General features: G+C 31.3%; 1 long non-coding RNA gene across 1 annotated transcript; it reads left to right on the top strand.

Annotated features, from left to right (window-relative positions):
• The first annotated feature begins 68 nt into the window (after nt 1–68).
• Nucleotides 69–6,169, top strand: LOC119678100. The gene is made up of 3 exons (XR_005252313.1): nt 69–546; nt 5,127–5,905; nt 5,965–6,169. It is a non-coding gene; the product is annotated as an uncharacterized LOC119678100 (long non-coding RNA).
• Nucleotides 6,170–16,263: the final 10,094 nt, after the last annotated feature.

Here is a 16,263-nt window from a genome sequence, read left to right as displayed (position 1 = left end):
TGATTATTCATACAAAAAGTTTTAATATGATTTTGTATAAAACACATTATTGTTAACAGAAGTTCTTAAATAACGAAGTAGAACAATTCTAAATTTAGCCTAATATAAATATGTGTATGTATGTATGTGTTTGTGTGTAAATACATACATTTATTTTATAATTCATTGCTTTTGCAACCGTTTATTTGCTTGAGCTTCGTTTTACTGTAAATATTTGTTTTACTGCTTTTGCAGGCGCAATTAACTATGCTGTTGCACTGGTACCATTGCCGATCGTGCGCGTAATCAATGCAGTGGTTTTGTTTTTGTTATCCGAAGTAAACAATAAAACACAAACAAGAAAATAAACTTGTTTAAGTGAGAGAAAGTGAAGCAAAGAGTTTTTTCTGTTGCGTTGTTGTTGTTCTTGTTGTAGTTTTGAACTTATGAGAGCTAATCGACTGTGCCACTACAGCCAGCAGTAAATGAATTCCACATGATGTGGTATTGATGTAGTACCAAAAAGATTATTACTGGCATCCGTGTGTCGTGAGCATAAAGCAAAATGTAAGTAGCGTGCCTGACTGCCTGCAGAGGCGATTTGTTTAAACAGAAAATGAAGATCTGTAACTGTTTGGGGTCGCTATATGCAAACATAATAAATTGCTAAGCATATTGTTAAAAATTAATTTAAATAAATAACTATAACAAACTATCCCGCAACATAAATATTTGAGGATATACCTCAAAGGATCTGTAGGACACTAAATGTTTATTTTTAGTTATGGCGGTGTGAATTTTTGATTTAAAGTATTTGTGTGTGGAATTCTTTTGGTTTCCCTACTGCCCTACACACACCAGCAACAAGCGAGATCATTAGGGATCACTGAAGATTAGTCGCATTGGTTTGTTTATTCCTTTGTGGGGATATTCAATTTGTTTGGTATAAGAGGTTAGTGGTTGCTCTGACATTTATGACATTTTGGGAACCTTTCTCAATTTTCCCAAATGACAATATACATACGTAACATACATATAAGCGGAAGTGAAATTTTTTTTTTATAAAGAATTTATAATATTAAAACTTTATTGAGTTTATCTGTTCAGGTTGAATATTATTTTAATTTATTCAACATAAGTAATTTTAAGGCATATTTTAAAATCAAACCAATGACATTCTTAAATTTACAATAATTATGTAAAGCTGATTTTGACAGAACCACAAAATTGAATTAAAGTGTTATATAATTTATTTCCATATATAAGTGTTACACATCAACTTGTTTTATATATTCTTATACATGGTGTGTCATATTATATTAGTTTTAATAAAAATATATACTCATTAATATAACAAAGTTTCTTTAATAAATAAGGTTAAGTTAGGTTGGAGTGGTGGATAATACGGATTAGTTCTGGATTTTGAAGAATGACACTTTCGGGTCAGTTAGAAAAGGAGTCCCAAAGATTTAAATTTTCTTTTAGCCAATGATGTGTAATAAGTTAACATTAGTTTAATACATATATTGTAAAATATGTTTTTGAAAAAACCGTGTTCCAACGCTTTCAAGCTGAATTTTGCATTAAGATATAAGAATACTTTAAGGTGCACACGTGACCGAAGTGCCTGTATAGGAATGCTGCGTCAGGCCGAAACCCGATAACCGGTGGTTATGACCATTTGAGTAAGTTAGGAATATTATTCTGTTGAATTAAATTTAACCATGCAATGGTAGTCAGTCAGTATTGGACACTACGTATTGTCGCAAGCATACATTAACAGCCGGAAGAGTGAGTTAGATATGTTAATATATAGATTATAGATAGATAATAGATAATAATAGATCCTGTGTGTAGAAGGATACATTTATAATGAAATTAAATTCATTATCATTGTGTCCTCTTATTGATGAATGTGTTTATTTTAGTATTATCAATGTGGTAAATTTAAAAGAAATGAGGCTTTAATATTTTTTCCTGATAATGTAGGAAAACCAAAAGTCAGGTTTGCATTATAGTAAGAGAGCAAATCTGTTTAAACATTTGTAGCAAAAAAAGAATGATTTTAAAATTGTGTTTAAGCAAAACAACCTTTCCATTCTAACTAAGCCTAAGTTTGGTGCTTGCTCTTTTAGGATTTACTTGGCACTGTTTTTAGGCTGCTCACAAGTTTAAATTTGAATTCTATTGCTTAAGTTTTTCTTGAGTCTATTGCTATTACTATAGACAAATTATGAAAATAAATTTAGTTTAAACATGAACTACATAAAGTATGAATTAATGTATTACCCTGTATGATGATAGCATATGATGATATGATGGGTAAAGTATTTGATTTTGCATGACCTAAATTCACCAGATATACAATGAAATCTGTTCTCATGGTCATTTTGACCTCATCAAGCACTTGTAGTTGCACAAAAAAACTTTTTTGATATTTTACATAAAATAAAAAGCCAATTTTAATACTTAACCGCAACTAATTTAACCTCAGCTTATGCAGGTTATGCAGGATTTTAATACATTTAATCACTGTTATCCTCTTTCTAAATACTCGCACAAAGCACAATGTAAAGGGTTTGAGCGTGTAAGTGTCGCATGTTCTTTATCCACACTAAATACCGCATATTTTATTCTCATAATGTAAACACGAATCGAAAGTAATTTAATATTATAAAAGTCAGTTTTGGCATACAAAGTATAATTATCGGTGCACACAAATTAACTGTAGACTGAGGTGACCAGTTGTGCCGTACGGTATCAAACAGCTGCTAATGGATTGTAATTCTGTTAGTCATTTTGCAGTGATATTGTAACTTTTACTGGTAGTGTTGATTTCCGATAAGAAGAGAAAAGGAGATAGTCGCCTCTTCACCTCAGCATAACACAGTATAATCGAAGGTGCGGATTGATACCTTTTGTTGACTTTTTCGGGAATACGTGGGAATATTTTTACAGACTTCGTTCAATTTTCTTTGATTCATTAGCTTCCTTTCAAATATAATTGTGTTGCGAAATTTTTATATCATTTTAATTAATATTATTGTGCTGGTATTAAGTAATGAACTAAAAGAGAGTCCTGCAAAATATGCTGGCACTCTGCGGTATTTAAAAAAATTCTTGTAGGCTAAATGTTTAATTTTTAGGTTTAACATAAATTGTTTACATTTCTGTTTCTGTTTAAATGCAAACTCATAGAGTTCATTAGAAAGTCTTCTTTTTTAATTAATGGTCATTAAATTAGACGCCATACAATCAGTCTATGTGTATCACTTTCCTTTGATTAGACCGATTTTTCAATTCGAAATTCTTTTTGAGTTGAGTAGTTGTAAGTATTTAAACCGGAACTTTATATCAATTTATTTTATGTGTAAATCAAAATATGTAACATTTTCTATCTCAAAGTTATTTAACATACACTGTTCTATTATTCAAACAAATATATTATCTGGGTTAAGTCCCGAACTAAACCCTTTCTGTCTACGCACGTACATCATTCAAATTAATTCACACAATGTTGACAGCTCTCAAACTTCCTCATTCTTCTTGACTGGTTTCGTTCAGCCCAAGGGTAAAATGTTTAGTTAGATAAGGGCGCATCTAGGCCTTGTAATTTTATTTCATTTTATTTTAATTTCGAATTTAAACTCTTCTGTACATTAATTTTATGATTTCTCTTACATTTATAGACTTTAAATATTTACATAAAATGTTTAACTTAGCAGATAGGACAGAGAACTTCATTTATTCCTTCGCTTTTAATGATTGTGGGAATTTATTTCGAGTTCATGTCTAGAGATAAGAAGCTCTATTTGCATTTGTAGGTGTCAGAATAAATAACAAGGTTTGGTAAATTATTTGCGACAAAAACAATTTAAGGTTAAGGTTTGTAATACAAAAATTGATAGTAGAAGTACTGTAGTACAGCACTTGCTAAGTTTTAAAACATTGGTTTAAGTATTATATGTGATTACTTAAAAAAACTATCAAGGCGCCGAAAATATACAATGTATCTATCTATGTTTAATGTATCTACATAATGTACCAATCGTCATTGAATAAAGTATCTATCAATAATTATGGGACATTTATTTTCGAAGAAGAGAGCTTAGACAAAAATAGCATAGGTTCTTAGCAGTTAATATTTTATATATGTGTACTTAAATAACAGTTTTTTTTTTTATTTTTTGGAGAAGCACCACAACCAATGGGTTTTTCATTTTGTATAAATGTGTCATTATGGTTTTATATAAGGGAGTATTTATTGTATGCCTTCATCACATAATACTTGTTGAATGATGCCAATACCGGACACAGCAGTCTTGAATTATGATAGATATATATTTATTGTTACGACTTTTTTTAGTGATTGTTCTAGAAATGCTATAGAATGACATTATTATAGTTCACTAAAGACAAAAGATTTGAAAACAAAATTGGTTTAAAATTGGCAATAGAAGTCTACCCAAAGAGCTCTTTTTTACCCAAATAGCGTTTTTATGGAACAACTAATGCAAAAGAGAACGATAATAAATAAGTTAAACTTGGTGCAGAAATGCAATGGAGAGCAGGTTATTCTTTATGGCAATACAATTGAGAATTTTGATAGAATAGTTAGTACAATTTTATTTAGAATTATAAGATCTGTGTTGTTTAATTTACTCATCTCATTATCTAAGGATTAACATATATATTATATATAAAAGATAACCAAAACATACAATATCTGTAGAAGTGTTTATTATAAAAAATGTTCTATAAGAGATCTATAAGAGTTGTGTTAGCTCCCAATTTTTATATATAATCTTCACGGGGATGTAAAGTAAATATTTAAAAATAAATATACTAAAAAAATTGGGTCGAACTACAAAATTTGAATCAATGAAACTCGTTCTTCAAATATCGACTTATTTTAATAAATAACTTAGAACCATCTTTAAGCTATCGACTTGAAATGTAATGAGATATTAATTTATATAGGTGCTTTTGTGATAATGCTTCACCGCGATGTTTTTACTTAAATAAATTTCGGACACTTTTTACAATTATTATTTGAAGTGTTATGTTCATTTCACTATACAATATCCATAGAATATTTTGATCTTTAGTTATGAAAAAAAAAAAAAAACAATAAAGCAACTCATCAGTTTCTTTCAGACTCATTTGGTTCTCAAGATTTTAATCAAATTAAACTTTGTGGGAATAAAATGAAATGAATACGCCAACCAGCAGAAATGCCATTTTAACCAGAAGGTGAAGAAGCGACGTGAAAGAAGAAAAACACTAACAACGATAGTAACACCTACAAATAAACCGACAAAAACAATAGGAACAAACGTTTTCAGCCAGACAGAAACAGAATATGCAGAAACATAAGCAGTTAAACAGACAGACATGCGGACAAACAGACAGACAGACATACACCTGTTAAGAAATGCTATTTATGCAGAACGAAGCAAGAGCAGTAGCAGTGCAGCGAACAACAACAACAACAACAACAACAAACAACAAGAACAAGAACAACAACATTATTAAGTCGAATGAGTTGAAACGAGTTCATAAGGGTGAAATGCAAAAATATATTCCCAGGATGCGCAAGACAAAAGGAGCTCAGGAGTTATGAATTTCATATACATATACATATGTACATCCATATTTATATGAGAAGGAATTATAGCATAAAAAATGTATTTTCTTTTACAGTAAAATTCCAAAGATCGCAGCGTTATCGAAAAATGATGATCACACTTTCAGCGTGCGAATCAATCTACATGGTTAGGGATAAAGGACATTTAAATTCTGGAGTCCTCACAAAAAAAAAATATATATATTAAAAATGATTTGTATAATGAAAATTGTAAACTGATATTTCATTATTTTTTGTGTCTGTGAAAAGTGGAAAAAAGAGCCAAATACCGCTAAAAAGGTAAACGTAGAGAATTATTCCAGTTTTGTTCTTTTACAGTAAACGGAAGTAATTTTTAGATGAGTGAGATACTTCCGTCTGTACTCCCATGGATGTTGCGGAAGTTGTTGCAAATAATTATGGGTATTGACAACGAAAAGAGGGAAAGTGAGTGTATGTTGTGGAATATAGTTTTTTAAAAATTGAAACATTCATGAAGTTGTCAAGATACTGTAAAGATACGGTATGATATATTAATATATACCACATATTATAAAATATCATCTTTTTGCACAGAATAAATACAAACTCTACTTATTAGATATAAAAGTGCTTAAATTGAAGTTATTAATTTACATTGCGTAATATATTCGGATACCAAAACAGAAAGCCATAAATCCTCTTTTTAAATAATAACTTTGAGCTAAATACTAGGTTTTAAAATAAAATACAGTCAATAAATAGAGTTATATAACAACTTAGGGGTTGTGTTGACTTAGCTACAGAAAGAGCTATCTGTACTCTTTGGGAGGTATTGAACTAATACAAGAAGTGAATATACAACGTGAATATCTGTGCGCAAGCTGGTACCGTTTAAATATGCAAGAGTCTAGCATTCTCTTTAAGATATCTCTTAAAGATATCAGTTAATAGTGGGTTTGCTGATGGAATAGCGTTAATTAGGTATCTATGTTAGAAAATTGAATCTTTCTTACAATTTGTTCTTGCCACAGTTGTTAGAAGGTGGTCGTCCAATGTATATGCAACATGAATTCAACAAATTAAGCACTTTCTTAGTTAACTGCAGGAATTCTGTTTAAAATGCATTTTAAGCTTTATTAAAGATCTCAAATGATTCAAAAACCGTCGAGTTTTATACAGTTATACATAAGAGACAGAGCCTTGAAGCTAGGTATTCGTTAGGCTACCCTACTTAGCACTATCTAATTTCAGTATAATCTCTAGCCACACCGGGCCACACCGGATACACAGATCACATAAAGGAAGAGGAAGAGGAACACATAAATTAGTCAGTGAGAAGAGTGGAACTCTGCAGAATCCACCCAGCTATCAAAGAGTAAAAGTACCCAGATACACTAACTCGAAAAAGGACTCAACATGAACAATGGCTCAATAGGCATAGGTAGACCCCTGAAATCATCGTTATTTCATTTAAATTATTTTTGCAATATGTTAAAATTTAAAAAATGGAATCTGTTTTCCCTTTTTTGTTTTTCTGAGTTTTTGCAATGGAACCGAAAGTGTTATGCGGTAAAACAAAAGTACTGAACCACTGAATAAGTTGTCGTTCGATATTGCAGTTTTTATATACCAAATCGAATAGCTACTCAATGGCCCAAGATGCGAACACCAATCCATAATTGGCAACAGCAGCACTAGAGGCAGCACTAGAAGCAGCACTAGAAGCAGCGCTGAAGCAGCACTTAAATTGCTGACAGCATCAGTACAGCTCTTGTCATACTTTCATGCCATGAACATCGAAGCATTTAAGTAGAAAACTTGCACTTGTCGAGAGTAAAAAAAATAGAAAAATTAAAAAAAATAAATGAAATGAGGGTAACATTTATGAGATACATAAAAGACAAAAAATAAAAAATTTAAATAGTATGTATTTAATTTTGATTGAATACGTTCTGAACGGAATTCTATGTATTTAAACGCGGGCATGTAGAATTTGTGACGTACTGATTTATCGTTTCAATTAAAATTGATATTAAAATAGATTTTAAAAACCGGATACATTCACGTTTTTGTGGGGTTAAAAATTGAAAATGACACAATTTTGACATTTATGGTTCAACTATGTCACATACATGATACGGTCATGTGATGCTGTAAATTGCTTACTTACACTTCTTCATCGCTGAAGGAACATATTGAAATCATAAAAATTCAGTTATGGACAATATATACATTACAGCTTAGAACTATTGACGTTTATATATTGACAATCACAACAAGTAGAATATGGATTTTCTTCATCAGCAAATTGGAAGGAAAAAATTAATTGTTTAAAATGCTAATTCCAAAGCTAAATATCAGTTAGATTTGAAGCATTTTTCAATTGTTTAATAATACACATCAATAATTCTTCTTATATTTCTTAGAAGTATTCCACTCATTAAATAAAATGCTTTCTTAATTTAATTTGCTTTATTTAGTTTAACATAATTTGCTTCCAAATACAACTCTCTATGGTGCTACCCAAATTCTACAACAATCGATTATTTGCCAGTTGCAATAATCAAAGAGATGATACCTAGACCCATATTGTTGAATTTAATAGATCTTCAGTTTTTAACAAAGTAGAGTTCAAAAAACTGTCAAATAAGTGCTTCCTAAAAGCCTTTTACTTTCGGAAAATATTTTATTTATACAAAATATTTTATTGTTTCTCACTCCCCTAAGTTTTAAAAATATCTACAATGAATATGCTTCAGTGATTAGAAATGATTACAGTAACCAAATAGTATTCATAAGGTCCCGGGTATAAATTGTTCAAAATCTGATCTTGTTTTATGAAGGTCAATCGCTAAGTTATGTATGACTTAATATTAATTAACTATTAGTAGCAAAAAGAGATAATTACTTCTACTAATGAAATCTGGAAACCCCAAAACGTGCAAAACCGCTTGCTTTTTCATCCTTTCCAGTATTCAGAAACTATAACGAGAGTGATATTAGCAAGACTGTTTAACTTGACTTAAGACTGTATAAAATATGAGAATTTTTAATATTTTCTAAAAGATTGAAAATGTAGACATTTTCAAACAATAAAATTTTTCATTTGTGCATTTGCTTAGTATTCAAGAGGAGTATCTTTTCAATAAAGATCTGAGATTCCTAAGTAAACAGCTGTTTCCGTTTTGTGGGATTTTAATCCTTTCATTTACCGTCTTAAATATTTGGCGCGTTCCATATTAAACTGCCTCAATATTCTTGAAATTTTTTATAGGAAGTCTTTATATCTATAAAAAAAATTTATCTATAAAACACATTACAAACATTTCGTATCTTTAGGTCCTTCAATTAAAATGGCACGTTCCAAGGCATTTACTAAAGCGTATACTTTCAAAAAGAAATACGTTACAACATACAATTACCTAGTCCTTTTGAGCTCAACAATGAGCAGCTCAACATATAAAAGGCCAATCATTTTTACCCCAAAAATTACATGCAGTGCAGTTTTATAGACACAAGTTCTTTGTAACACACAACGGAAAAAAATAATTTAATATTTTGAGCGGCAATTTTTTCACTTCGAAGATGAGTCCATTTGCTCAAAAAATGCCTCAAAGACTCGGAAACACATTCTTAAGCTCAAAAATTTATTACGAGCGAAAAGTAAGTGGATATAATTTGATAATGAAGGGATGCCGAAAGGGCAACATAATCGGTTTTATACAATTATATATCTGCTTGTCTTTTATTGAGCGAATGGTGACTATTATGAGCTATTGCTACGATAAAGGTAGATATACATTTATACATATTAATAATTTTTTCATCTATGTGTAAAAGTATTGTATTAGATTGAAATAAAAAATATTGTTGTACCAATGGCACATGAACATGTCATTGTACCAGTTTTTCGGTACTTACAGAGACTGCTCATTGTATGAGCTTGGTGCACGGGCACACTCCTTTTTGTAGCAGCTGTCCTTATATTGTTATGGAGAAAGAAGATATCTACTAAATGATTAAATTAATTAAATTGGTTATAAGAACTATTTTTTTTTAAATGAATATTAAGATAAGAAAAATAGACTTTAGTGATACGACAACTTATTGTATAGTCTTTTAAATGAAAGATGGGCTTTTAAGTCACAAGGCTCATTAAGCAAGAAGTATATAATAATTTTGTAGTTCTGCTAACAATTTCATTTAATTGCCAATAATTAAATTGATATGCTTTAAATTTGGGATATTTGGCCAAAACCATTACGACCGTAATATAATGGAGGGCTTTCCGCAAAATTTTGGTTAACACTGTAGGTATACCAAATTATCTGTAGTATACCAAATTCTGCGAACTCACACCACAGGAGTGTATTTGAACCATTTTCATGCTTATGAACATATTAGTTGCTCCTTTTGCTTTCTGCTTTCAAAGGTTTTCAAGCTAAACTGTAAAACGAAAGCAGCAGGACCTGCATCAGAATATGAAACCAAAGCGACCAAAACATGAAACAGCAAGCGTTGATCCTTCATTAAGTATTGGAATATAGCAGAGTGTCACAAAATGAGGCGTGACATTGAAGTATTTGTGCAGCATGGAATAAAATCTCTTTGAATATATATTCCATGGAGGGAGAAGTGGTAAAACTATTAGGCATGCATATTGGGGGCCTTGCAACTTTACAAACCGAACAGTGCTGAAAAGCGGTCACAAGAGTGATAATTGAGTTTTAATACTGCTTATGTATATTAAACAGAGATTGTTGTCAACAAAAATTTGACAATATTTTCTTGTCCTGAAATAAAACAGCGTTGAAATGCTTATTAGTCAAATACTATGAACGTTTTACGGCCGATTCTGAGAAAGACGTCCTTTCTGTTTCGTCTTTGGGTGCCAGGTACACAAATATCACAAGACAATAATGAAATTTTTTGTTTCAAAATATTTACAATGTTTATTGTATATAATCTGTATTTTATTTTCCTAATTAAAAGTAAAACATGCATTCATCTTGCAGACAAAGAAAAAATATTGTACCTCAAATGGCAGATTATTTTTGTGAAAGAAAATCGACTACAATGCAAATTTGTCAAATAACTTTACGAAGCCCTAGAATAGACACAATAATAACTGATAATTCCTTGTTTTGAAAGCAATAAGTATAAGGACATGGCATTTTCCATTTACTAACTTAAGGATTTTATTGTTTATTCAGAAAGACCCCGCCATAAATTTTGTAAACTGCGGAATTATTTTTACGAAATAATTGAAATACTTATAATTACGTTATTATTTTAATAAAGTGATAAAATACACAACATTTACATAACAAATAGGAATATAAGAAGATTTCACAATCAATAACACCTATTGCCTCAACTGCTTTAATGTAATAAACGATCCTGATCGATCGATTAATTAAATAATAACCACGGTTATCTTTCAGATCTTTCTTATTTCAGACTTTGCCCTAAGGTGTTAAATTCAAAATCATTTTAATATTCACCACGGAACAGAACTGGATCGTTTTTAGGTAATTTTAGATGACTAGTCGACTGATAGTTGCCAATAGGTTTGATAACTCCCACATTGAAAGTATGAAGACTGTCTGCATAAATACGGTCCTTTGCAGAACGCCTTAAAATAGGTGATAGTGGTGACAGATCGCATGATTTTGGTATCAAATTTATAATAAAAATGTGTGTTAATTAAGGTGTCAGCCGCGCTGTGTATATTAAGATACCCGCTTGTTGGAGCCGCATACCTTCGACAACCATGTCTTCAAATTTACCAGAAAATATTTGAAATCACATGACTGTAGCAATCAACATTTACTATTTGTGTCGCACCGTCTTCTAAATGATCTTCTAAGTGATCCACACGAGAAACGTTGAAGTAAACTTATTTAAATAGTTTTGTTTGATATATGTCACTGAAACAGTGCTACAAAATCCGATCCACCAAATAGGGGTATTTCTTTTTGATTATTTAATAAGTCACATTATTCATGCCGCAATAATTGAGTATAAAAAACAATTAGAAAAGAAGATATCGGTTAAATACTATAAAAAGAATTCATCCCAAGTAACAATAAATCTCACAGCTTCTGCCACAATACAAATAAGGCAGAATAATTAACATGCGTCACATTTATTGCAATAACTGTGCCCTTATTCCCGATGGCGAGCTTCATAGTCCATCATGAAATGTGAAGATTCGATAAGGGAATTTACTGGAATCGAGTATGAAATCAAACGCGTTCGTGTGACCAGGTGTACGCCTCGTCTTGCAAGACACACGCAACATTTTAATAGCAAGGAATTGCTGAACATCCTTAGAGCACGGCATAATAGAATTCAAGTTATAATAAAACATTTTCAATAAGATGAATCTTTCAAGGGGGATGTGCAATCCATAACAGAGCTGACTGTAGAAGAATGCGCTTGCGCAAAAAGGGCACAGAAATTGCGAAACTCAATCAGGGAAATATGCGCAGTTAAAGTTTCCTATAAGTTCATCGGAGTTCAGTTCCCTGTCTTTCGTGGTTTCGTCACCCTAAGGGGTGGTTTTATATGAGAAACAATAAAAATAATTTTATATTATTATTTTATTTTTACCTAAACCATCGTTCAACTGAGAAACAATAATCGTAACAATTATTATATAAGAGTGAGCTCTATAATTAGTGCTGTAAACTCCTTCAAAAAAGGAGTTACTTTTTATAGTCACTTTTTACTTAGTTTGCAAAGAATTAACCTACCAATTTGAACAGTAAGGGGTAATAAGACTCAGTGAAACGGAGGGTTTAGTATGTAACTATTCAAAGTAGTTTGATGTCCTTATCAGTAGTAAGTTATGTACTTTATTGCAATATTCTTGTCTTAAGAAGAAAATGAATGACTGTGATGTGATATAGGTATAAAGCCTTATTTATTATTAAGTGACATGGACAAGCACAAGAAATCGATTAATATTACGGACAAGTCTTGTTAGTGAGTTGCTGGGCTTAGATATATTATAACAACTGCTCTACAGTTATATAAACATAGAAACAGATTAACTTAGTATTAAATGACCTCATTTTGTGTTTAAATTCTACGTAAAGATTACACTACTTATTTAATACTTCTGAAATTTGCTATCAAGATGTATTTAGGTGCAGTAGATGCCTTCACCAATATGTAGTCGAGACAGCAAAGATTGTTCTTCTAAAATATTAAGGTGAAGTTCGATGAATGATAAGATTTGGTGAAGTCCACATCACTAGAGTGTATGCCCATACCTATACTGCTATCGGATCTAGTCACATTAGTTTTAAACAGTGATCCTTATTTCTGCGATGAATGTTTATGCATCCCAAATCTTTGCTATATGTCTGTAAGTTTTAATGAACTTTGTTGCTTGGTTGGTTTAAGTGGTGCGTCAAACCATACGTCCTTGTCACATCCTCGTTATCAACTGCTGCTTTGGGCGTTTGTGTTTACAGTAGCGCTAAATCCAGTCTATGTGGTTTAGAAACTTCCGGAGTTCGTTAATATTAAATTCCGCAAGCTCTTCTAGATTGTTGATGAGTAGTTTACCTAATGCAGCTATTGTCTGCCTTCAGGGAGCAGGACATATACAGAGGAAGTGAAGAATAGTAAATGTTATGAAGATTCCAAAAAGACATTAAATTAGTGCATTCATTTACCTATTTAATGAGTTTAGCCTGGTTTTGATCGCTGATCATAATAAAAGATTGATAATAAAATTAATTAAAAAATGAGAGTTATTTGTATCTGAGATAACTTTAAAGTTTGAAAAGTAACCGGTTCTTTTTGCGTTGAAATTGAAGAGTTTTTGTTTGTCTTAATAATTTTTATATACGGGTACGGGTACGAACTTACATAAATCTTCCTAAATATTCAGTCATAATTTTTTACAAGCACAAGTAAATCTTCGACTATTTGCTTTCGGCACGGCAGCTCAAGCGCAACGACCTTAAGGAAAATGCTATGAAAATAGGAAAAAATGTATAGGGGTTCCTTTAAGTTTTGATATCAACCAAGGCAGAACTTAAAAGACTCGCAATAGTCCCAGACGAATGAAGGCAGCTGTTGCAATATTTTAAGATTTTCTAATTTTTGATTATCGTTTGGGGTTGGTTTTGTTTTCACCCTTTGCTAAATTCAAATGAAACACCGAAGGAATGAAAAAGTGAAAAAAAGATGGAAATCGGGTTACTTTGAAGATTTTTCAGAGTCATGAGCACAAAACAAGAGTTTTAATAATACGAATACGAATATCACAAAATTAAGATTGCCAGTCTGGGTTGGGAGAGTGCAAGTGGTAAAAGGGGAGTTGGTGCTGTACTGAGCTGGTTCGCCTCAATTTTTGCGAGTAAGGAATCACTTCTTTTGTGTCGTGTATGTCCTTTTTCTTACGCGTGTGAAAGTTTTTGCAAGATTTTTTTTTTGAACAGAAAAGGACACGCTTCAGCCATTTTGTTTTAGGTTAAAGTAATTTGAAATTTGCGCATGCGATGGAATTAATATGCAGTAAGTAAGGCGAATCTGCGTAGTAGTTCTCAGAAACTAGCTAAACTGGAAGGAATCTAAATATCCAGGATTCAGTCAGAGTGTCCAATTGTACAACTACGCACTTTAGAAAATTTATGTGAATGGGAATGCGACTGAAGTGAGCGAGTTCCTTTGGGTTGAATTACATTTACAACAGTATGTTGATACTTTCTTATTATTGTAATATGTAGTGATGTTGAGAATATTTGAGGTGGAATGGCTTATCGTTTTAAGAAAATTGCATCATTATTTTTAAAAATTAATTTATTTGAAAAAAATAAAAATGAGAAGTTCGAGAAGTTTTGATAGATTCCTATTGCCTATTTAAGAAAGCTGAATATCAGGAGAATATTTTAAAATTGTTAACATTTATCATCATGATTCTAATATATTGTATATCGCAAATATTTTTATATACAATAAGTTCATTAATTGGAATAAATATATAACCGATTTTCTATGCGAAACATTTCCATCCGTTTAGGTTTCCATAAAATTTTTTAATTTCAATTTTTAATCGTTTTCATACAAAATTTATAATTCGATTTGACTTATTGTTCTACAAATGAGATCGACTCGGCTTCGGCTTCAGCTTCAACTACCTGTTACCTGCCTGCGCTCTGTGGGAATTTCGTGTTTCAGGAAAAAAAATCGAAGATCTCCTGCTTTGCTGCTGTGAGTTCCCTTTGCGTTAACAAGTGTGAGAAGATACTACCGCAGACAAACAGGTTCAGTTCTTAAGTAGGCGCTCCATTTATTGATTCAGTTGAGATTGTTAAATTGTGATAAATACACAATCAAATTATGAAAAAGATCCTCTCATCGAGATATCCTTTTATTGGGTATTGTTAAATATGGGAAATGTTTGTTTAGTGCGAAATTCACACGCACTTGTCTTATGTTGGATGAGTTTTTTTTGAACTTTCTTTTTTATCCATGGGATGCTCTATAAATACACTTGAAAAAAAATGTGGGTTGATCGATTTGATGAAAAAGTATTGTTTTTATAGCGGTACTGGCAGTTACCGGTGGTAACTGTCAGAAGGATACAGTGTTTTGTAAGTAATTTTTTGGTATTGTGAAAATTTTAATTATTGCAGTAAAATAATAAGTATTCGTGGGGTTGCCTTCTAAGATAAATATACCTATAAGTAATTATTAAAAAATGTTTCTTTTGATTTACTTATTCATCGAGAATTATAGATGAAATATGGAGCATGAGAAGTGAAGTTTAATTTTGGTAATCATCGATCTTTTCAAGTCAGCAAAGTTACTACCAATCGTTATAGCGTAAAATGCTACTTGTGCACATATGATTAATAATACGTTTCTAAGTATATATGAAAAGTATTATCCATCACATTATTATGCAATAATTGTATATTATATGTACTAAGGGCGATGTAGACTCGTTAAATAATGTATTAGCGTGGTTAGAACCGAAATCATTTAATCATGTTTGTCTATTGCACGAAGCATGGAGTAACTTCGTGTCTCCTGCGGCTTGCGAAACTTCGATGAGACATATGACGATGAGACATTCGTCCTCAATGAGAAGTAGTGTCGATGGCTTCTTTAATAAGGAGTTATGTAGACACGGTAGCTTCTTTAACTATGTTCGTCGATATATTAGTCTATATATCCTAACCTTAACCCTTAATTTTTGAGCTAACTGAATCAACGTTCGCAGAATCCTTTATGGTAAATCCAAACAGTAGATAAAGTAAATAAATGGTTTATAAATAACACTGGAAATGAGTTAAAATATATAATACGTACGTGGATTAAATTCTATGTCAAAACACTATACTTATAATTGCTGAACAAATTTTTTGGTACTTCTCTTTTTGTTTAGGATAAATATTTATATATGGTATTCGCAATCTATCTCAATATTTCAGGAATGCCTGCTATTCCATTGGAATTTACTTTTATATTCAGCTTTTGTGGTATGTTTCCTAACAAACTTATTTATTTTATAAGTTTATAAATCCTTTACGTAGATCGAATCCGTAGTTTATACAAATTTCTTCTAATTGTGAAACTGTATCTATCGGATTCGAAAATTAGCTGTTATATAGGCAGTTGTGTCCATCAGTAATATTACACCTCATTTACAC

Source organism: Teleopsis dalmanni, chromosome 2, assembly GCF_002237135.1.
Source record: "Teleopsis dalmanni isolate 2A chromosome 2, ASM223713v2, whole genome shotgun sequence".
NCBI classification, from domain to species: domain Eukaryota; kingdom Metazoa; phylum Arthropoda; class Insecta; order Diptera; family Diopsidae; genus Teleopsis; species Teleopsis dalmanni.
The sequence above is the reverse complement of the archived record's forward strand: the minus strand, read 5'-3'. Positions and strand labels throughout refer to the sequence as shown.